This window comes from Lycorma delicatula, chromosome 2 (genome assembly GCF_047948215.1).
Source record: "Lycorma delicatula isolate Av1 chromosome 2, ASM4794821v1, whole genome shotgun sequence".
Classification (NCBI taxonomy): domain Eukaryota; kingdom Metazoa; phylum Arthropoda; class Insecta; order Hemiptera; family Fulgoridae; genus Lycorma; species Lycorma delicatula.
In genome coordinates, this window is record NC_134456.1 from 128,568,051 (window position 1) to 128,592,531 (window position 24,481).

At 31.6% G+C, this 24,481-nt stretch overlaps 1 protein-coding gene across 2 annotated transcripts in view; it reads right to left on the bottom strand.

The window, feature by feature from the left end:
* Positions 1-22,766, bottom strand: part of LOC142320250 (uncharacterized) — a 440,791-nt gene extending 418,025 nt beyond the window's left edge. For both annotated transcript variants that reach the window (XM_075357953.1, XM_075357951.1), the window contains exons 1-2: positions 22,668-22,766; positions 16,605-16,812 (exon numbers count right to left, since the gene is read on the bottom strand). The gene's annotated coding sequence lies outside the window, so the exon portion shown is untranslated. The remainder of the gene's footprint in view (positions 1-16,604; positions 16,813-22,667) is intronic.
* Between the last annotated feature and the right edge of the window lie 1,715 nt (positions 22,767-24,481).

The window sequence follows — 24,481 nt, forward strand, 5'->3', positions numbered from 1 at the left end:
ATTTTCCTTTACAACATTACTTAAAAGTGTGCGTGAGAGTTTTGTGTATGTGTGTGTGTGTGTGTGTGCGCGCGCGCGCGCGCTTGTGCATCTAGATATACAATTATTACAGAGTAACATAATCTCTACACTGCATTATGCTATTCTGAAATATTATATTACATCACAACAACTTTACCCACTATCACTCTGTAAATGTATGCAGTAAAATTTTATAGCGTTCCTTCCGAACATTTTTATCTTATTTCCATTTTCTTCAGTAGATTCACTCTGTTACCATAACTTCATAACGATGACGATAATGAATAACAAAAAGTTATACATAAATAAAAAATTAAGTAATTGAAAATAAGTGTTCATAAAATAATTAATGGTCTTTGTATAAATCAAATAAATAGCCAAATATATATATATATATTTATTACATAATTAATAGCAAAAGGTTTTCAAATTCATCTAATCAGTTATAAAATACTTATTCTATTATTAATACAATACCATCTTTACACGGGGTCCATTTTTTCAAAATTTTACAAACATAACTGCATTTTATATTACGCTCAGTACATGCGCACATGCTTATCTTAGCATTTTTAAAATAATTTCCCTCCCAAATTTTCCCCCTTCCACAAATATCGTAAAACAATAAGTTTTTTGATATTTTTTTATTGCATACCATTTTTTCTATTCTATTTGTTAAACATCCCCGGGGCAACTGGAACCGCCGCTAACATTTCGTCAGTCGCCCCAGGGTGTCGTGGCAGTTGACCTCCCCCCTCCACCCTATAATTATCTCTTTGGACCTAGCCCATCGGGGTCCCACGCGTCACAGAAGTGAGTCGACCTCCTATTCAGAATGCCAAAATACCCTTCGGCGGGGGGCTGCACTTCCCGGTCCTATCCTACTTGGCTCCAAGTATGCCTTGTATATACCCTTCGCTCCCGTACACACCCCCTGCAATCCACCTTCGATGGTGCCTCGTGTAATCATCAGATACGCCCTGACTGCCCCGCTCTTGCTTGCAGGCGTGCCCAGGCGCCCTAGGCAAGGGGGCTACCTCCCGGTCTTAAACATTGCCACGTTTCGATCCTTTTTTTTTTTATTCCATCCTCGTGCCAAACACTTTGGAAATACAACAAAGATGCAGAGTAGCAACACGTACAACATACAATACACACACATCACAATAAAAAGACAATAAGATTACAATAAAATTACAATACAATAACAACATATACATTATGCAGGAAACACATATATAAATTACAGTCGTATCCACAAAAGACAACACAAATGACTGCAATAATAAAAAAACAACACAATAACGATATGTACATAATAAATACACATAAATTTCAATCATGTCATATAATTTACATAAATCAAGCTATGAATTACCTAAATAATTTACATAAATCAAGGCAAAAATTATAAGTTACAAATCAAGTTACATAAATTACGTACAATAGTAAGAGATAGCGTACACAAATTACAACCAGTACCACAAAACGTATATATTCATGTCTTAATTTCGCAGTCTTAAAGCTGAAACCACAATACTAAGTGTTTTTTAACAAAGGCTCCTCCTCGCCCTTGATGGTCAAGATGTGATTTTCCAAATCAGCCACTTCGTTCCAACCCTGTTGGTTGCGAAGCATACGGGAGACGACCACGGGCGTTATCGCTACAGAGAGCCTACCTGATGTTAATCCACCTAACGCAACCAAACCAGGTGTGCTCAACGGGGTCGTCTAACCCGTAGTATCTACTCACAGTAGACTTCCTCCTCCTACCAAAGTGTGTACCTTTTTTGTAAGGTGTAATAAAAGGTAATTTGATTTTTGTCGATGGTTTTAGAAGAACTGGAGAACGAATTTCATTGATTTCATTATTTTACTATTTATAGAAATTGATTGATCTATCATTATTTTTTATTACTACTATTAGTTCTCATCGTAAAATTTAATTTATACATTTTGTATATAAGAATTAGTTTTGTTAAATGACTGAAAATGTTAATTTTTGATAGTACGGTGTTATATTGCTAAAATACACTAACATATCTAGTCCAAAAGACGTTGCAATATATTTATAAATATAAGTTATACAAAGACGTTTAAAAATGGGAAGGTAAATTTTAATAAATTATGAATTTATTTATTACATGGAATAAAGATAATGATATTCTACTTTGTAGTTGATGGTGAATCCACGTATTAGGAGAGCCCTTGTATAAATTTGTAAATTTATAATAATATATATGAATAGATAATTTTTTTAATAATTAATAATTAGAAGACACTAGAAAACGTTTTATGCATAGAAATTTATTTTTATGCGCCAGATATATTTACAATGTATTTTAAGAATGAAGAAGAGTTAGATTTCGGAGTAGAAGAAAAAAAGATTTTAGCCTATTCTGGGAATTATAGCTGAGACCAGCTGATCACGTATTTGTCAAAGTTTAGAATTTCTATAAAATATCATTTATATTCTTTCCTAATTAGTAGAGGTTGACGCATATTTTCCACAGGAAGGAGGAGATTTAATTTATTGCTTTCTTCTATTTGACTCAAATTTTTTGTGCTGTAACCTGAAGATGCGTGGTAAGAATGCTTTATTTTGATAGTAATGATTTAATTATAAAGCGATAAAAAAAAATCACAATTACATAATATGCAAATTATCCATGTGAATACAATTATACTACTTTACTCTTTCAAACATGACTACTCTCTCAAATAGTTTTTGTTTGTTGAATCTGAAATAGGTGCAAGTTGTACGAACATGGAATATTTCGATACACGTTAGTATATATTGCGAAAGAATAAAGTTGTCTTTGATGAATTTGATCTTTTGAATCAAAAGTAAAAAAGCTGACAACACAGTTGTAGGACTTTCCCGGCATGCGAATTTTTTCTGATGCACGGCTTACACACACAACTTAATTAAAAATATTTATCATTTTATTCAAATATAATATGTTTTGTTTATTTAATTCAATGATTAAATATTTTAGTAGATGTTATTTCATTCTCGCGAGTGTGGCAGTACTAACGGCCACTTTAAATACATTTTTTACTTTTTAATTCTACCGCTCACCTGTGACGTCACAACATAGCGGACTACAACAGTTGTTCATCAGGGCAGCACTAGCGCTCCTTGTGGTGAGAGAAGGTACTATTGAGTCAGTATACCCACTTAGTCGCTTGTTTATTTAGATCATTTTTTGGGATGGGGTGCGATTTCGCAAAAACATTTTTGCAAATACTATTATTTTTTAATTGCTAACAAATGTTTCTAAGAAAAATAAGACCTTAGTTAGGCGAAATCTCGATATATTTAGGGTGACCTCGCTTTACAGTCTCACTCGCTTGACCCTTCAAGTTGAAAATTTACTAGCATCAATTACCCATACATAGAAGTAATCTAAAATTTAGACAAAATCGGTCCAGTAGTTCTGGAGATATAAGTGCAAGACCGAATACACACACGTGCATACGAACATCCGGAAATTTTCCATCCGTTTTTTGGGTTCCTTTAAGTGTCAAAACGTCAAGATCCGGTGTAAACCGCGTATGTCAAAATTGGACAGATTGCAATACTTTTCCTTCTAAAGCTATAGCGCTGGACGGGAAAGTAAAATTGTTAACTTTATTAAGTGTGTAATTTTTTCGATACTATTGTGAGTTGCAATTTATTTGAAGAAAATCTATACGACTTAAAAAAAACATATACATAAAAAGTTCAATTTTTGGTCTGATTTCCGATTGTGCAATTTCACCACAATTTCTTTAAATGATTCACTAAAATTTTGAAGAAATAGCGCAAAAATAATTCAAAGCAAAATTCCATCTATAGTGTAAGTACTTAAGGATTTTTGTAACGGCAAGCTTAATTAAAGTTATCATAAAAAAATTTATTTCGACTCTTGTAAAAGAAGAAAAATATTTTTTTTCTTTGAACCATATCTTTTAACAACACAGTTATAGTACGTTCATAACTTTACAACGGAATGGAAAAGGGGTTAAGAAGGCCAGAAGAATTTTCATTAAAACGGGAAAGATTTTTTTTTAAATATTACAGTCGTTTGACGTAAGAGCAGAATATAGTACTGACCTTGTACTCATCCAACTGTCTTCTTGTATTACCACTAAACTGAAAATCTCAATAATATCACAGACGAGAATAAAATTTAATACAATGTAAAACTTAATTAGTTTCATGTTCAAAAAGAAAATTTTTATTTTAGTAACCTATATTGTAGCTGAATATACGTACATACTCATACATCTGAATAAATCTTTTAATACTCATATGTAAAGTAATATATGCTGTTGTACGAACGAGTGTGTTTGAGCGACATACCATCAGTATTTATGAAACCTTTCTTTTATATATTTTCATCTTTTAATTAAAGTTATTTATATCATACAAAAAAAAAACGTTATTGTAACAAAAAACGGTATACAGTCTACAGCAAATTATTTTTTTCTACATCGGACTGCTTTAACAATCAATCCGCAGATAGATTGAAAATTCGTCTAACCGTTTAACACAACATATTTTGATATTTCCAGTGACTAAAAATGAATAACAAACATTTCATTTGCATTTGCCTACTGTTTGATATGTGAAAAAACCTCTATATGTATGTATACAGTATTTTTTTAAAAGTGATTTTTATTTTTTTTATCTCTGTAAATAAAATCTCAAAAAGAGTACAGTAAAGAATAATTTTATAAAAGCACAATAGAAGCAAAAACCAATCTAAATACGAATAGAAAGTCTTTGATTAATAACTTTAAAATTCATGTCTAGATAGTACAGTTAACTGGTCATGTAACTATTCCGAAGGCACTTTTGTAACTCAATATACTCTGGCTAATTTCATTTAGATTCAGAACATATTTCTAATCGAGACACAAAGATTCTGAAACTCATTAGACATGTAGAACTGGACAGTTAGGTCACTTTCTTTGAGAGCGTACACAAGTTTTATGGCTCAAGTGTCTTGAGGGAGCCTCTTCACTACTTACTTACTTAATAATATAAATTCTACGTGGACTAGAACAATGGAGCTAACAAGGTTTTGTACCAATCTGTTTATGACTCCGCGGAGGAATTAATCGATCAACTAGTGTTGTGAACCTATGCATAATAGAAATATTCAGTTTACAGTCTCCAGTTAAAAAGGATAGAATAATTTATTTTGGCATGAATGAATGAATTTATCTGATGAACAACGAAAGGTATTAGTGGTTTATATATTGAAAAATAATTGCATGAATTAATAATACGAGTATTTAAATAAGCGTTTCGTTATGAATAATAATACAATGTACAAGCAAACATGCATAAATAACTATTTTATCGATGCAGTAATATTAGTTAATTATGAAACATTCAAGCGTAAGCTGAATGCAAAAAACTAATATCATTTTATTAATATGAATGGCAGGGAAATTTTTACATGATTTTTTTATATGTTTAAAATAATAATTTTTATATATTAGTTTAATTAAGATTTTTTTTTGTCTTCAGTCATTTGACTGATCTGATGCAGCCTCTCCAAGATCCCCTATCTAGTGCAAGTCGTTTCATTTCGGTATACTCCCTACATCCTACATCCCTAACAATTTGTTTTACGTATTCCAAACGTTGTCTGCCTGCACAATTTATCCCTATCCCTCCAATATCAAAGCAGCTATTCCAGGACGTCTTAATATGCGGCCTATTAGTCTAATTTTTTAACTATAGATTTCCAAATGCTTCTTTCTTCAACAATTTGCCGCAATACCTCTTCATTTGTCACTTTATCCATCCATCTGATTTTTAACATTCTCCTATAGCACCGCATTACAAAAGCGTCTAATCTTTTCTTCTCAGGTATTCCGATCATCCAAGTTTCACTTCCATATAAAGCTACGCTCCAAACATACTTTCAAAAATGTTTTCCTGGCGTTTAAATTAATTTTTTATGTAAACAGATTGTATTTCTAACTGAAGGCGTGTTTTCCCTGTGCTATTCGGCATTTTATATCGCTCCTGTTTCGTCCATCTTTAGTAATTCTACTTCCCAAATAACAAAATTCTTCTACCTCCATAATCTCTTCTCTTCCTATTTTTACATTCAATGGTCCTATTTCTACTACATTTCATTACTTTCGTTTTGTTCTTGTTTATTTTCGTGCGGTAGTTCTTGCGTAGAATTTCATCCATGCCATTCATTGTTTCTTCTAAATCGTTTTCTAAATCCTTAGGTTCTTTATCTTTTCACCTTGCACTATTACTCCGGATCTCAATTGTTCTTTAATATCATTAACTGCTAGTTATATGTAAAGATTAAAAAGTAATGGGGACAGGAAACATCCTTGTCAGACTCTCTTTTTTATTACGGCTTCTTTCTTATGTACTTCGACTATTACTTTGCAGTTTCGTTCCTGTAAATGTTAGCAATTATTCTTCTATTTCTATATTTGAATCCTACATTTTTTTAAAAGGCTGAACATTTTATTCCCGTCTACGTTGTAAAATGCCTTTTCTACGTCTATAAATGCCATGTATGTTGGTCTTTAATCTGTCTTCTACTATTAATCTGGGCGCTAAAATTTTTTCTCTTGTCCATATACTTTTCCTGAAACCAAGTTGGTCTTCTCCTAACACGTCTTTCAGTCTCTTCTCAATTCTTCTGTACGTAATTCTAGTTAAGATTTTTTATGTATGAGTAGTTAGCTAATTTTTCTGTATTCTTCACATTTATCTGCTCCTACATTCTTTGGTATTGTGACAGTAACACTCTTTTTAAGTCTGACGGAACTTCCCCTTTTTCGTAAATATTACATAGCAGTTTGTATAATCTATCGCTTCCATACCTGCACTGCGCAGTAATTCTGCAGGTATCCCGTCTATCCCAGGAAACTTTCTGCCATTCAATTCTTTTATTGCTTCGTATAACTCTTCAATATACTCTACCCACCTACCGACCATTTCTTTGGTATTATACATCGGTGAACCATCTTTATTTGAAACATTATTAAGTTTTAATTTATGTACCACAAAATTTTCCTTAACTTTCCCGTATCCTTCATCTATTCTAGCAATGGTCATTTCTCTTTCCACTTCTAAACACTTGTGGATTTTGTGAGGGACATTATTTGTGACTAATTCGATCTTGGATTATTGATCCAATCTTGGATCTTAGACTGCATGGAGTGGCGGACTTCTGGACGACTCAGTGATTGTCGAGTCATGGGTTGTTCGGGGTCTACATCTGCAGGATCGGAAAGAGGCGCACAGAACTGTTTCAGTATTGTGATGACGAGGATACGGTTGAGCACACCTTCTTTGTGTGCCCCAGATGGAGACAGGAAATACCACGTGACGATTTGAACTCGCCGGGAGAAGTCATGCGGTTGATGGTCTCTTTCGGTGAGGGATCTGCTTGTGCCCGGTGGATAAAAAGCGTGCTACAGCAGAAAATGATAGATGAGGACCGCAAGGCGGACAACGGAGATGGCGGCTGAGGGTAGCGATGGGCGCCAACCTTCGTGGCCGGGTGGCGGGGGTGCTACGGCATTTTCGTCACCAATCGCTACCGCGGGACGCGTTCCTCTTGTCTGAGGCCGGCGTAGCTGTGGTGTATATATTCTGAGCTGTATATATTATTGATTGTAAATGGTGTCTGAATGTGTTATGTAGTGTATATATATATATATTTTTGAAAGTAGTGTGAACGAGAGGTGTAAATATTTGTATGAATTTGAGGTGTGCCCGTGACGCGCGTGGTGCTGAGGTTATGCCATCGGAGGCAATTCCAGCATTACGTTGCGTGAGGGAGTGGTTTTTTAGTGGGTCTCACTGCAGTAGGCGATGAACCCCACACACCCAGTATATACGGGCTACTGGGCGTTTTTGGTTGAGGCAAATTTTCCCACTTCGGAAAAAAATAAAAAATAAAATCCGACCTTGGAGCTGGTGGATATTAAATAATATTTCAAATATCCCGCTAGGACATAAATAACGATTATTTGAGGTTAACAAAGCCAGCTAACCCCAAAATAACCTACTAAGGGCTTCTACTTCGATGTTTGGCCCACCTGATTGTTGTTAACAGACACTCCAGCTCTACCACTTCCTCTGAGTACAGGGGAATAGTTATGAGTATGAACGACCAAGTAACAGTATTTGAAAATGTATCAGAGAAGACGCTCGAGGGTGATAGATTACAGGCAACCTGGATGAACCGTCATGACGAACCGTTGATTGAAGCCAATCATTTAGGAAATGACGCCCGTATTACTAAACAGATGCAGAAATCAGGGAGTTACGCCACCGTATCCCAAAAACTAGCTTACCCGAATAAAAATTAAGCCATAATACTAGACGCCATAGGTGACATACCAATCAGTACCTATATGGTGGCCATTGGCAAATTAGTCAGTTCTAGGAACCTCTTATATGGATCCAAGATCTCCATGAAGCGAGTGTGTATCTACCTGGCGAATAGTGACGTTGTCAAATCGATCATCGACAAAAACAATAAAGTAAATGTTGGCAACCACCTCCTGGAAATTCGCCTCCTTGTTGACCAAATTCAAACGGGTAGTCCACTCTAATCTGTGCCCAGTTATCCCTAATGAGATACTAGAGAGATATTTGAGAAATATTACAGAGATTAAAAAGCTTTGACATCTACCTTGGATTAGCTATAATCTTCTTGGGTGTGGTCACACAGCCGAGCTAGGAACATATCCTGAGGTATCATTATCAGGTATACCAACAACCTGACGATATTAAAACGTTACCAAGTACCGCGAACCTAACCCAATATGATTCGCAGTACTGGATATATATCTCGGCCGCACCGTGTCCTACTTCCTCTATAAGCAACTGGGGCATGTAGCAAAAAATTGCAACCTACAAGAGGGAAACCCCTACAACCTAGAAGCGTTTTCAGCGTCTACAGACCGTCAGGATTCAGAAACCGCTCTGCCTACCCTCTACTAAACTGGAGTTTAGTAGAGGCCTTTAGTAGAACGCCTTGGTGGATTCGGAATGCACCAAGGCGCAGAAGCGGGCGTTGTCCGTGAACTCTAGCTCTGACGACCGTCGGGAGATATTAGGAACACAGCAGAAACGCCAGACAATCCTCCAAGCCAGAGAACTGTCAGTAAAATAACATGAAAGAAGCCAAAGGAGCATACTGACAACCCTAATGTGGGCCTAGAACCCCTAATGGAAACCTTACAACCCAAAGACAACCCCTACATCCTTAAGTATGCTGATTTCAACAGCGGTACGCTCCAAGCAAAAGTTGGGGATATTACAGTTGTTACCATAATACACGTCAAATACGATGGAACTCATACATATGCTTCGGGAAACACACCTGAAAGTACCGGAAAGGAATATTAAAAATACACGTGTAATAAACAAATTAGTTAATTGACAATTAGTCATTTCGACTAATGAGTCAATGGAGTTGCTGATAAATTCATATATAATGCATATTTGATAAGGATTGTAACGACAGCAGCTCTGAGATGCCTCTCGCAGATAGCCCGCTGACTGATCCAAGTGTATAGTCATCCTTCCGAAGAATTTCTTAATTCACAGACAATATTCACCATATGAACAACTCAATCCTACAATGGAATATTAATGGGTCCCACCCCCAAAGGAGAAAATTTCCATTTTCTTATTAATCGGCTTGATCCGACTCTGATATGCATTCAAGAAATTAATTTTAAGGATAACCACTTTGCAGTACTGAAGAGTTAAGCGTTATTTTCAAAAACAGATAGAACGTTTCCCACGTTTTCTAACCCTGGACGCGCATGAACACCTCAGCAGCTCATATGGGACCTTGAGTGCCATCGACCTAACCATATGTAACGCTTCATTAATCCACCTCTTTGAATTTGGAGTCCTACAGGAACCATACGGCAGTGACCATTTCCGTATTGAGATAGCGAGTAACACCGAAAGTGACCAATATTCTAAAAAGAGTAAGCCAAGAACATGGTCAAATTAAACTTAGGCGGAGATGAGATAAAGGAAATAAATGAGATTTAACTTCTAAGTGTGACTTTTGATGAAAAGCTGATTTCTCGAGCCACATTAAGTACACTAAGGCTGAATGTCTAAGAAGAATTAATATCTTTAAACTCATATTATCCTTGAACTGGGGTGCTGACAAACACACCATTCTTAACACATATAGAAGCATTGTTTTGTCGAAGCTGGAATATGGATCTATCCTGTATCACTTTGCGAGAGAAAAAATTAAGAGCTTACTAGACTCATTGCACAATACTTGCATTTGAATACTCATAGAAGTACTTGCGACTATCCCTATATTAAGTTTACTAATTGAATCCTATGAACACCCATTACATTACAGCATTTGAAATACCAGGCTCAGGCTACGATCCGCAGGTCCCGTCCTCCAACTGATCAAGGCAGATTAATTGTATATTACCTCAAGGGGAAGAAGTCCTTTACAACTCGAGGGGAAGAAGTCCTTACCGCAACCTGAGACTGTTTCTCTGTCTCCAGGAACTAGACGTGTCTCTTCCGAGGTTTATCGGAAAGGATGCAGCGCTACTTGGTTGCACGCATCTCTGAAGATTGAATTTTTACTATCTGGAAGACGTAAACGGGACCCACGTTACCGATTTTCTAGCGTCCGAATTAGCGAGATGACTAAGAAGTACAATGAGTAGACATACATCTATACAGATGGCTCTGTCTCGGCCGACGGATCTGGCTCTTCAATAATACTGCCTGAAAACGAGATAATATACAAGCTTAGTGGCTATTCCTTTGTGTTCTTTTGCGGGACGTACGTAATTTATTTCACTTTGAGAGCTATTGAGACCCGTAATGATGACAGCTTCCTCATAATAACTACCTCTATGAGAATATCTAAGAGCTTGCTTGAGCTGCAGACGATCTGAACTCATCGTTCAAATAATCTATGATACCCTCCAAGAATAAAGAAATCTATTCGTATGAATTAACAATTAATTCTTAAGAATAAACAAGAGTATTTATATGGGTCCCGGGGCATTCTGGCATCCTCGGGGACGAATGATCTGATGAGGCTGCCAAAAGAGCGGCAACAAATAGCCTCCGATTAGAATTAACAGGTGAGAGCGACTTTAAGAGGACAGTCCCGTGTTAAACTACGTAATCAGTGAAATAACTTCTGACTGCTAAGTCTTCCCACGGCCTTACATGGCATCCGGGATAATGTGTTCAAAAAACCTTTTATTCCAAAAAACAGAAGAAACCAAGTTATCCAAACTCAGCTGAGAATTGGACACACGAAGTCACCCACGCCCATCTATTTGGCTCTCCTCAGTAGAGCTGAGACGTGCAATCTAAAATGTTCCGTAAACCACTTATTCATAGACTGCCCAATGTTCGGGTCTATTCGATAACAATTAAACCTGGGTTTAAGTGTGAAGTGTTTACTCAACCAGAAAAAGTGCATCAAAAGACTGTTGCGGTTTCTCTCTGATAGTGAAGTGAAGAACATAATTCAGCAGTTTTGCTTACTTGTGATTCCTCACGGAATAATGTGTGCGCAGTGAAAATAGACTAGTAGTGATATTCCAATATTTATTACCCATTTATTATTGTTGTTCTAGTTTGTGTGTTTTGCTTAGTATGTTTGGTGTTTATTGTTTAATTATTTATGATTATGTACTTATATTTAAGTCGCTAATGACTATTATCGTCGATGCGACAATAAATAAACGATGAAGAGAAGATATAAGAATAGATAAATTTATAAAACTAATAATATTTATACCCTTAAAAATAAGTTCAATAAATAAATAAATTCTTGTAACATTTAATTTACCCTATTAAAGATTTCCTAATACCGTTATATTTTGAAATTTTATTTAAAACAAAACTCAAATTATTTTCAAAAAAGCAGTTTAAAAAGATAAAAAAACTAGTCGAAAATGATAACAGAACTCCTATAAATCTGATTGTTCATTCTTTTGTGTTAAGCCTAGAAAAATTATAAAACCGAACTCGCCTAATGTTATGGTTTTTGCTTAACAAAAACGTATGATATATTTATATTATTAGTTTTCAGCAACGGCAGAAGAAATTTACAGAAAAGCCGCATATGTTTATTTAAATAGGTTCTTATACTTATATATCTTAAAGCTAAGATCTAATATATCTACCTTAAGATCTTAACTTATATACGACTTGTATGTGTCTTCGTGTACTTTTTTCGAGGTTCCTTGAGTTTCTTGTTTTGTTATTTTTGTTCTTGTAGTTAGTTTTTATTTTTGTTGTGTTTTTTGAAACTTTTTGGTTGTTTTTCATGTATATTTCTTATTTTAGTTTTAATTTTACGGTTCCTAGATGACCGCCATCTTGTTTTAGGCCCTAGGACTTTTTGATTTTAGGTTTTGGAGTTTAAGAAATATTTGGCGGTGTTCTAGTGCCTAGGCGAGTTTTAGTTAAAGAAGTTGCAGTAATGAAAATTAAAAATTGTAAAAAACATTAAATATCAATTAATTGCAACGAATATTCAATTTTAAACGCATTCATTTCGAAATTATTGTTTTCTCAATTAAATGAATTCTAATTTGTGGAACTGAACTGGAAAAACGATTAAGTCATCTCTGTTTTAATCTACACCAACCCATTAACTCATTGCATTCATAATTATCTGTTTTGAATTCACTCGGAAGGAAAAGTTTTAAATACTGTTCTCGTTTAAAAAGAATACTTAAAGAACTTTATCGAAATTTTTTTTTCAATTCTTGATTACAGAACTTTTTTTGATCACTATATTATTTATCTTAACTTCGACAGTAAAATAAAAATATGGTTGAATTACACACGCGCACACAGTTCTCTCTCTCTCTCTCTCACTCTCTCTCTCTCTCTCTCTCTCTCTCTCTCTCTCTCTCTCTCTCTCTCTCTCTCTCTCTCTCTCTCTGTGTGTGTGTGTGTGCGTGCGCGCGCGCGTGTGTGTGTGTGTGTGGGTGGGTGTGTGTGTTGGGTGCACATTTATTATACACATAATCAGTATTTATAATTTATACGTATATTTAGTTCTTAAATTTGTATATTTTATATTTTAATTATTATATTTTACATCAATTTCTCTTGTTAAAAATGGACCTAAACCTCTGCATTGTCGAAAATTAGAATAACTAAGAACAGGAAATAATCTAAATATAAATTTTTTCGATCGTAGAAAAATATGGGACTCATAAAATTCTGGAAAATCTGTTCTTAGCCGGTTAAGCAATAGGTAGTAATTATAAGTAACAGGTAGTATTTATTCATCTATTATTACTGGTAACAGGTATTTTTTATCATCGTATTTTTAAATATTTTTTAGTAAAAAATAACATTTTTCATCATAATAGTGTTGGTAAATTTTTGGTACTAATGTAAAAGATATTGGAAAAAAAAATTTCTGTGTTTATGTATTTAAAATAAAAATGATACTTAATATTGTGGTTATATAACTTACCTTAAAAGCAATCGATGTAGCTTAAGTAGTACCATTAAGATGTTATTTATACTAGTATTTTGTCAACATATTTTCAGAACTCTATTTTTACAAATTTCTTTCACTCTTCACTCATTTTACTTATTTTAGATGGATAGAGTAACCAGAACATAAGATCACACTTAGTACAACGTTCAGATCTCCTTTTTCAGCCCACTTCTCTGTATTTTACAGGCTTTACCCATTCTCAGGCTTCTATAGCTTTCCTAGCTTCTAAACCATTGCCCAGGCTTTTATATTTTTTTAAATATTTTTATTTAAGTGCAAAAATATGTTTATATTGAAAATTAAAAAAAAAAACAATGAAAAATTTTAATTTAAGGAATATTTAGGTTTATAATTGTTTTCTATGTTTTTTTCTTTTTGAAAAGAAATGAGAAGTAAAAATACTATTATTATATTTCAGTCAAAAATACATGAAAAACTAAATAAAAAAAAATGAAATAAACTGAATTTTTTAATTCTCTAAACTAAATCTATGGGTCAGTAAGATTTTACGCTTATTTAGGTGTAGATTAACTTTAATGTCTAATAAAATTCTAAATACTTATTAACAAGAAAATGTTCTTTTTGTTCTGAACGTTAGCAAAAAAATATTATTTATTTTTATTTTCTCAACTTTTTTATGATTACTGGATTAATAAGAACTGAAAATGGAACGTACATTAACTTAAAAATACTGAAAAAACTAATCCTTCAACAAAATTCAAATTGAGTAGAGATATTAAATTCAAATTAGAGATACTGGCTGACATATACTGGGTATCAGGTTCGATTGCCAGTTTGAAATTAGAACTTATTAATTTATTATTTTACTCATATTTTATTAGAAAGAACTACTTTAGTCGCAAGCAAGTATTTTAAAATTTATAGTATTAACTTCTTCCTGAAATAACAGTTTGTTTATTCTACATAAATGTTTACCGATGGTAGGATATTATTAGTATATTATTAATACAGATTAGAAATCATAAAAAACCCAATAATTATTAGACGAATATAACAAACATAGAGGCAAGGATATTTTATTCGGTTTCAGTAGCAAATAATCTGCAACTAAACAGATTGTCTGCACACTTGGTGTCTGATAGGAGTAATAAATAGTAAATAAAAGTACACTTCAGAATAACATTATTCAAAGGTATTAAATTTCGGGCACGAAGACAGAAATACTTTTAAATTAATAAATAGCTAAAACCAATTAAATAATTAGTTAAGAAAATTAATAACTAAATAGATATTAGTTTTTTTGTTAGACACATAAATTGCTAAGGTAATTAGCGAATAAGTTGAGGTTACAAAAGTTACGAATAGTTACAAATTTTTCAGAACCTATCCGCGAATCGAACCCAGGACCTTTGGTGAAGCAGGCAAGCAAGCTAACTCTTGTTCGGTAAAATACTAAAATTTTACACATAAATTTTAGCAACGATTGTTTAAAAAAAAACTATTTTTATAAAACAAATTTGTAACACTGGAAATAAATAAATTTTATTTGAATAAATTATTTGATTTTATTAGACTTAAAATTTTTGTTCTTATTTGTAGTAGCATTTTTGATTATTATTATTTTATTGTAATAAATTGTAATTACTTTTTTTGCAGGTGTAAATGAACTGATCAACTACTTATGTATGTAAACTCATTATCATTGGGCCTTGTTAATTTTAATTGATGAAAATTAGTATTTTAATTAGAATAATCAATAAAATAACGGCAAAATGTAAAGCTTTATAATAAAAAATGTATGGCAAAATTAATAATTACTGTTTATTACAAGTTGAAATCATTACGTTTAAAACTTGGTGATACAATAAAATAATTTATTTATATCCGGAAGTAAGAAAAAAACACAGTTAAAAAATATTTTACTAATTTAGTACCTAACCGAAAATATTAAATCAGAAATATAAATAAACCTGAGCTGTTAATACATTTAAAATAATTCAGTAGAATTTATACACTTTTAATTTTATAACAATTTTATTTTTAGTCGGTAAAAGAATTTATGAAAATTTTTAATGAATTCAAAAAATAAATTTAAACATAAAAATTAATTTTTATTCTCACATTACCCAATATTAGCCACTTCTTTTTGGTAATATTATAACCCAAAAAATAAATAATAAACCACATTCATTAGTTCTAATTAAACAATAGAATTTAGTAAGAGAATTAATCTCTAGTAAGATATTAAAAACCGAAATTAAAATAAAATCAGAACCAAAAAAAATTAATACTTTAATGAAAAATAATATTTCATTAATAAATTTACTCGTACGTAAGGGAAAAATATATACAGATGAAATTTACTAATACAATGTAAAATTTGAATTTAGTTAAAAACTAACGACAGTCCTATACTTTCATCAACAAGGATAAAAAGAACGATAAGGAAATTAGCTGAAGTAAAATAGCAAATTAATAAACAAAAAAAAGAAAAAAAAATCAATAAACGAACAAAATTCAAGTGTAAAAATACTTATTTTTGTGAAATAACGAATTCACTCTATAAAATAAAACAAGTGTAAAAACATAGCGTTCGCTTTTTTCTTTTTCTTTTTTTCATAATAGTATGTAAATTAATATTAGAGAATTTTTAAAAACATTATACATACTGAGTTATCTGTAGTGAAAACAAATGACTAATAAATATCACCTATAGATTTTTTTTTTACAATAAAAACATTAAATAAAATAAATAAAAAATCCAACAAAGGCTACGTAATTGAAAACTAAATTAAAAATGTTAGAAATATACCTCATCTTAAATGATGCCGTCTTTACATTCTTATGCATACTTTTCACAACGTTGTCTGTAATACGTTTTTATTTCCATATGTGTAATTAAACGAGAACAACGTGATTGAATCGCAACATCAGGAAAAAATTTACATTTTTTTATTCACTCACTACACACAAGCTTTTGTTTCAGAATCATAAATTAAAAAAAAAAAAAAAATGAGAACAAGTAAAAATTAAATTAAAAATCATAAGATGATTAAATTATTAACATATATATTTAATAATGTACCAAGAAGTTACCTTAAAAAAAGCGCTGAAGAACACGAGCGGCTGGGTACCTTAAAGCCGAGCCTGCCCCAACGTAGACTGAGGTTCGCGCCAACTAGTTTGCTCATGCGCACAACGGAGGTCAAGGCTGCGTCGAAGACCAACGACCAACCCCACCTGCCCACTACTTGCGCCCTGCATCGATATATGCACCCTTTACTCACCGACTACTCCTCCTTATCTTAAAACAAAAAGCAAAACAAATATTATCATTTTTTATGATAACAGAATATCTTACTTTGAGGGTGTAACTTTTCAATTTACTTTGATAAATGATTAAAAAAGGTTAGAAAAATTCTTTAAAATACTTGATTCAACAGTTCTTATCAAATATGACAGTTTCTAACTTTTTATTAAGTTTTTAGAAGTTAGGGAAGACAAATTTAGATAAGGTTAGAACTACTAATCATAGAAAATGACCTTACGTGTCTAAAATTCCTACAGAAAAAAAACAGAAATAAAATTCTGGATAAAACACCGTATCTGAAGAAAATAAAAATTATGAATGAACGCACTGTTATAAAAATGAATATATTTTTCAGTTATTAAGAAAAAAAATTAACGATTTTTTTGAATTTACGAACCATTATTTTTATTATTGAGATATTGGTTATTAAACTTTACAACGGTTATGATGAATGCCATATCGCTGAAATTAAATATTTCGTAATGAATTCAAATCTAATTTATACTTCCACAAGGTTAAGGAAAAGGGAAACAAAGTAAAGAACAAAATATCACTTTACTATAAAAACAATATTCGCGCATTGTTACTCATTTAAAATCATATATAGTATCATATATATAGTAATCATATAGTATCATAATCTCTTTCTTTGAATTTAAAGTTTGTTTTATTTTGAATAAAACTTGTTCCTTTTGTTTTAAATTAAAATCATTAACGTACTAAAGAGGATGAAGCTATGTGAAAAAAGCAACATTTTGATGCGATTCTTAAACAAAGTAATTTTGGTAAAATATCGTAAACATACAGGTATTTTTAAAAAATACCACTAAAAGGTTTTACTCAAAAATAGATTCTATGTCAAGCCTGATAATATATTTCTTAGGTAGAATAAAGCTTCATAAATTAATTTTCACAATCATATTACTGCTCCCTTGGCTTTGATTTCTTATAAAGTATTCCAGCTTATTAATAATTAATAAGTCAAATGTTTTATCTATCTATTTACGCAACTCTCTTTGAGTTTTAAAGTTAATAACTACGAGACTGAAATACTGAAATAATTAACAAGAAAATAAATTTTTTCCAAAACGGTGTAGTTTAATACCCATTAAAAAATAATTATTATTAATATTAACAATAATTAATACATCAACTGCCATTTCTATAGCCTATTAATATTTAAAACGCTCTGTTAACAGAACAATGATCTACGACCATCAGTGTGTTTCTGTTTAATTTTATTCTTCTCTGTTATTGGATTCTAATTAACAATACTTCATGTTTTACAGACACATGGATCTATAAAGCTACAGGTACAGTCATTATTTAAAGGAACGCATCTGCCTACCGGCACAAATCAAGAAATTTAAATTTGTACTAAATATCTGGTACTAAATATCTACTTCCGGTAATAATTATCAGTTTTTATTTGAAATAAGGCGACTAGAAATATTGCTTCGAAGACCAGGCCTGAATCTGTCACTGTATGATGATTGATCCTTTGTACGTTTGAAGTAACGGGTTGTTAGGTCTACTCTTATGTAATAAGTAATCTCTTATCTTAACTCAATTTGTCTTTGATCCTTTAAAAAATAAATAATTTGTTTAACAGTTTATTAATAGTAATTTTCTGTATAAGCAGTTTTATATTACAATGAAAAAAAAGCAAATCCAACCATCAAAACCCGCTTTTAACACATTTATTTTGTAGGATTTTATATAGAAGAGGAATGGAAGGAAACAATTTAAATATGCAGGAAATTCAGAATTAAATAAAGATATTCATAATGAAATATATCAGGACGTAATAATTATTGTATTAGTAATTGCACAAAAGTGGCTCAGAGCTGCCAAACATTTTAAAAAAACTCTCTTCACATTTAAAAAGAAATATTATGATGGGTCGAAACTACTCAAATATTATCTGAAGGAGTTTTTAATTAATAAATGTTTAAGTAAGTATAATGAAAAAGGGATTTTCCACTTTAAAGATGAGTACTATTTAAAGTTTTTTTTTGGCATTTGTATACGTTTTTGAACTGTTAATGAACTAAATATATGTCAAATTAATAAATAAACAATTGAATTACTATAACAAGAATTTAGGTCAAATATCGATTCATTCAATACCGTATGAAGTCCGCTGCAAGGTGCTTCCTCAACTGTCGCTTTACCAACTTCACATTCGAGAAATTTCTACGCCCACCTGTTCACAGTACTCCTTTCAACAGTTTCACTATCGGAAACCGCTTTGAAACGATGAAAACTATTCGTAGATTCACATTTTTTGCTATTAAAAATTCGATCACTGCGCGTTGTTTTAACGGTGTTGACGTATTGACGTACTCAACTCCATTTTAACTGCTACTGAAAACAAACCGGTAAACGGATTTCAACGCATTATCGCATATTTGTAGAGGGGAATTTTAGCTACAATGTGCTGCCACGCCCAACTTGATAGTACCTTTTGTCTCCATGTAGCACGCTAGGTTGCAAAATTTATCAGCCGAGCCTCATACAAAATCTTTAAAAATTACTACCAAATCGATAGTAATACGTAAACATGTAATTATAAACTCGTTTCTACATAAATCATATGAATACGTGCGTATTAATTGTCTTAACAAATGTTTATAGGTGCTAATATAGTATATTATAACTGACGTTAAACTATAACAAGTAAAATTTCCAATAAGTAATATTTTACGTTTGAAAATTGTTTATTTGATTAAAACGAAATATTTTAGTTTGAAAATAAAGATTTAGAATATATAGAAAGAACAATAAAATCTATGTAAATGCTGCTAGACACTGTGGATACCGATTTTATTTGGTGGTTGGGTTTCAATTAACCACAACCTCAGGAATGGTCGACCTGAGACAAGACTACAATTCATTCATATTCATTCATACATATCATCCTCTGAAGTAATACTTTACCGTGGTTCCGAAGGCTGAACAGAAAAAGAAAGATAAATAAAGAATTATATTGTATTTTTATTGGATTAGCATTTAAATAAAAATAATTATTATTATATCTTATGAATAGGAAGTCTTCAAATATCCCATGCGGCTTTCTGGATTCGGGGCCCGTAGGCAACCACGTCCCTTATCTGTGACTGAGGTGTAGTCTTGTACAGATTCAGACCGACCATACCTGAGACGTGTGATTAATTAAAAACCAAAGAACGGTATCCACAATATAATATTCAAATCCGAATAAAAGCAACTACTTTTTATTAAGAATCGAAACTGAGAACTCCCGACTTCAAAATCAGCAGATTCACGACGACGAGTGTAGTCGGGTCGTTTTAACTATGCATTTTTTTTTTTTGCTACTATACTTTATTTACAATTTGTTTCATATTTACTTACAATAGAAACCATATAAATTTCATTATATCCATAATTAATAAATCAGTAAATGGGCTGATAAATAATGATATGAAGAGAATCCAGAGATACTCCTCGTGAAATACCGACACCGATTATTTACATTACTTCTCCTGATAATAAATATTTACCAAACAAGCACATGGATATAACAAAACACGTGGATATAAAATAATATTTTTCGTTAAGTTTTGCACTTTAGTCCAAGTTACTTGTTAATCAGAACTTTAAGCTACAAAGAACGAAGGAGCTGATTATTTACCGTATAAATCTAGGCCTATGTAATTCTCAAAATACGTTTTGCGCATTTTATAATAATCGACAACAAAATTAAATTGTTTTTTATAAATATATACGTTCGTTATTCATACTTTTTCACATTCAGTTTAAAATGATATAATGAATAGAAATATTCATGAAATAAATTTAAATTTAATTTACAATTTTATTTTAAAACTTGGTTATTTTAGCAATGGAAAATTATTAAGCAGGTGTATAAATGCCTCTAACTTGCAACACATTTTTCATAGCATTTCATGAGCTTCCTCATTTCTTCTTCAAGACAATCCGCCGCCAGTGACTTAAACCACGCAGTAATGCCATTTTTCAATTTGTCACCGTCAAGCCTTTGTGATGCAAGCCGCTGTTAAAGACGAAGAAAAAGGAGATAATCGCCGGGAGCTAAGTCACAGCTACAGGTGGATGATTGAAGATTTTCAAACGAAATTTTTTCACTCTCATTACTGTCTGATTTGCCGTGAATATAGTATCCCACGTAGTTTGTTTTTAACGTTTTAACGTTTTGCAATACATACTGGCATTCACATTAGTTCAACAATGACTAAATTCGACAAGCAAGTTACTTTTTTTGTAAAAAATATAGTATCCATAATCTTTTTCACCAAACGTCTTCAAAGAAGTTCAACCAAGACGTTTGAACTTCTTCGGTCCAAAAGATGATGAATGACATCATTAAATTGACAGCTTCTTCAACTCCACGTTCGAATAAAAAATCCAAGTTTCAACTTCAATACCAGTGTCATAAAACAATTCATGACCATTTCGTTACCTCGCAAAAATTCAAGTGCTACAGCAATCATTTCTTATTTTTGATTTTTTTCTTGGCTACTTCCCTCTAAACTCCATATAAATGTTAAACCTATGTTTAATATTTACATAAACTGGTGAAAAAGTGTATTATCCTTAACTGCAAAATTATAATATAAATATTTATATTATAATTTTACAATAATAAATAAATAATCAGACAAGAAGCTCCCAACCGATATCAGTCAGTATGAAGCGATTTAAATATTATAATTTTACAATAAATATTCTGTAGTTATTATAAACATTTTTTTTAACCGAGTACTCGCAAACCTTGTCAAGAAGCCTACTCGCAGTAATGGAACCTGTAAATCTGATAGATTATACAACCTCATCATTCTGTCAGAGATTTCTCATCATATGGTCTACTTAATAACTTATTTGGGTTTAAATCAGACAAGAAAATTCTCTCTAAAGTTCTCGACTAAGAACGACATAAATCTGCCCGCTGACAAAATGTTCTTTGCCGAGGTCTATGCCCTGTCAAGAGCTGTACCCTGCAATTTGTGAACAGATACAGCTCAGCTTAATAGTAGATAGCAGAGTAACATTCTGCGCTTGACATATCCGTATCCCTTTATCGCTTGGAATGTTGTAAAAACTGGTAAAATGGCTATGCAACCATCAGCATCTTTCATTTTGATACCAATAGTCTCGACATCAAATTTTATGAGTGCAGCTTCCGATAAGTCTCCTTTCTCATATATCTAGACGAGGCGGTGAGAACGTTGCTTTTGCTATTTGTTTGACAAACGCTTTTGTATAAAACTGATACGATGAGAATCACTCTCTAGAATTTCAATCCGAAAGAATCGACTGTTGTACGTTCTTACTTGTGAGAGTCTACATTCTCGTTGTTGAGAAGTCTCGACGGAAGTATTCACGGCATTTCTTTCTCTGTTTTTTCTTAAATGATCATTCCTTACTCGGTAACTTTCCTTTAAACGTCGCTGTCCCATATTTGTGCAGGGCATTTAGTAGTCTTAGTAGTCTTTATATATATATATATATATATATATATATATATATATATACAGAAAGCAAACTTAAAAAAATAATCGCACTAAAAATTTACAAATAATTATATTTTTATTTATTAACTAAAGTAAAAGTATTTAAAACAAATAACTATTTTTGAAGTAGGTGCCTGCCAATTCAAATTAAACAAAAGAAAACCTATGATTTATATACACAAATTCTATTTCAAACAGTGCACAATTGTAATAGAAGTTTTACTAAAATAAAATTAGATCTACAAAAATATAGTACTAAAATGAGACATACAAAAAAATTATATAAGAATACTTAATAGATGCTTATATACATATAATATCACCACGTATACTCACCTTAGCGAACTCAAGATGCTATGACCGTGAGATCGTGACACTCTCTCTCTCTTACGCGCTTTTGAGATCCCATTTTACATGTGGGAATCCCGTTTAGCCGATTTAGCCGCCTAGCGGTTGGTTGATGTACTAACTTTTCGTAACTTCATGTTTAATTTGTGTTGATTGGCACCGAATCAAACATAGTTATTTGTTGTAAATTCCTTTACTTTAGTTAATAAATAAAAATATAATTATTTGTAAATTTTTAGTACTATTATATTTTGACGTCCCTTTTTATTTTTTTTATTACTTTAAAATTATTTATAATGAAGTCAAAATTTGTATAATTATACAAAAAAATGTCAAAACCGTAACAACCGTTTGAATTTTAGATCTGATAGAGAAAAACACTCATTCCACACATTTTTTCCTTACGTAAACACTTTTGTAAAAGAAAAAGTTTGAAAAATAAATAATACCAATAAATCAATACGAATTAAACGAAATACGAGTACGTACTTTTTTTATTAAGAAATATTAATAAATTTACAGTTAAAAATTAATGAACACCAGAAGGCATTACACTATATTTATGGTCTAGGTTAATTATAATATTAATCTAAGGCGGTAATGGGTAAAAATTAGAGATATTTATGATAGAATAAAATTTTGAGTTAATATTACGTTAAATCTAAAGCACTTTACATAAACAAAATAACACTAAAATATTAAGTTTTAATAATAATAGTAGATATAAAAATAATAAATTTATTTTAAAACATATTTTATACGATTAATCATTTTATTAATAAAACACTGGTATTGTATGCATTCTTGTAAAAAAAAAAAAAAATGTAGATTTTGAGGAGTAATTCAATAATCTATCTATTCTTAAATTGCTTAATGTGTGCAATTATTTTGATAAAGAAAATTTAACACTGAAAAGACGTAAATTTTTATAGTGCTTTTTAGAAGCTAAGCTAATAAAACTGAGTTTTTACAAAGTTCCAAATGAATGAAAAGATAACATTTTATATTTTTTTCGTAGCTTTACATTTTACGTTGATTGTCTTTTATTCTATTGTAAATATTTGTAAGAAAAACTTATGTTGAATTAAAATATTTCATTCGTTTTAAATTTTTTAATTTTTAATTTTCTCCCTCATGAAAATATTTTATTAACCATTTCACATCTATATTCTTCATTGGACATTTTCATTCAGGAACTGCATCATAAATTTTACCTCATTTTTATTAACTAAAAACTGGCCTGTCATGCTAAGTATCGCATACAATTTAATTTGCAAAGAAAAAAAATTCCCTCAAGTGCATACTGTAGCGTGAGATTGATCAAGCTCAGATACGGAGCATTTTCGTTATGTGGTTTGTAAAAATGTAACTAGTAAAGCCTTTTTCTATTGTCATCGTTAGGATAAATCAGTATGTAATTTTCATTAAAGCAGATGGTAACATTTTAAGGATACAGAGATGATAATTTGAATAATTATTTTTAAAAATATCTAGTTTCAGAATCTGCGTACTAATACTCTTGAGGAAAGTTTAATTGTTTGACTTTCCTCCAGCAACATTAGGTTAAGCACAACCTAGAATATTTGAAAATTTATGGATGTCAGATTTGTACTCTTTTCTCAGCTTGTCAAACAGATTCCTCATAAACTCAACAGACTGAACCTATATGAAAACTTTTAATTAAGAGTTAAAGACGAAGCGTAAGTTTTTGCAGGTTTCTAGAACCAAAATGAAGATCAAACGAATTTAAATTATCATCTTTACTTACGATATTAATAAATAATTGGAAAAATGGATTTGGA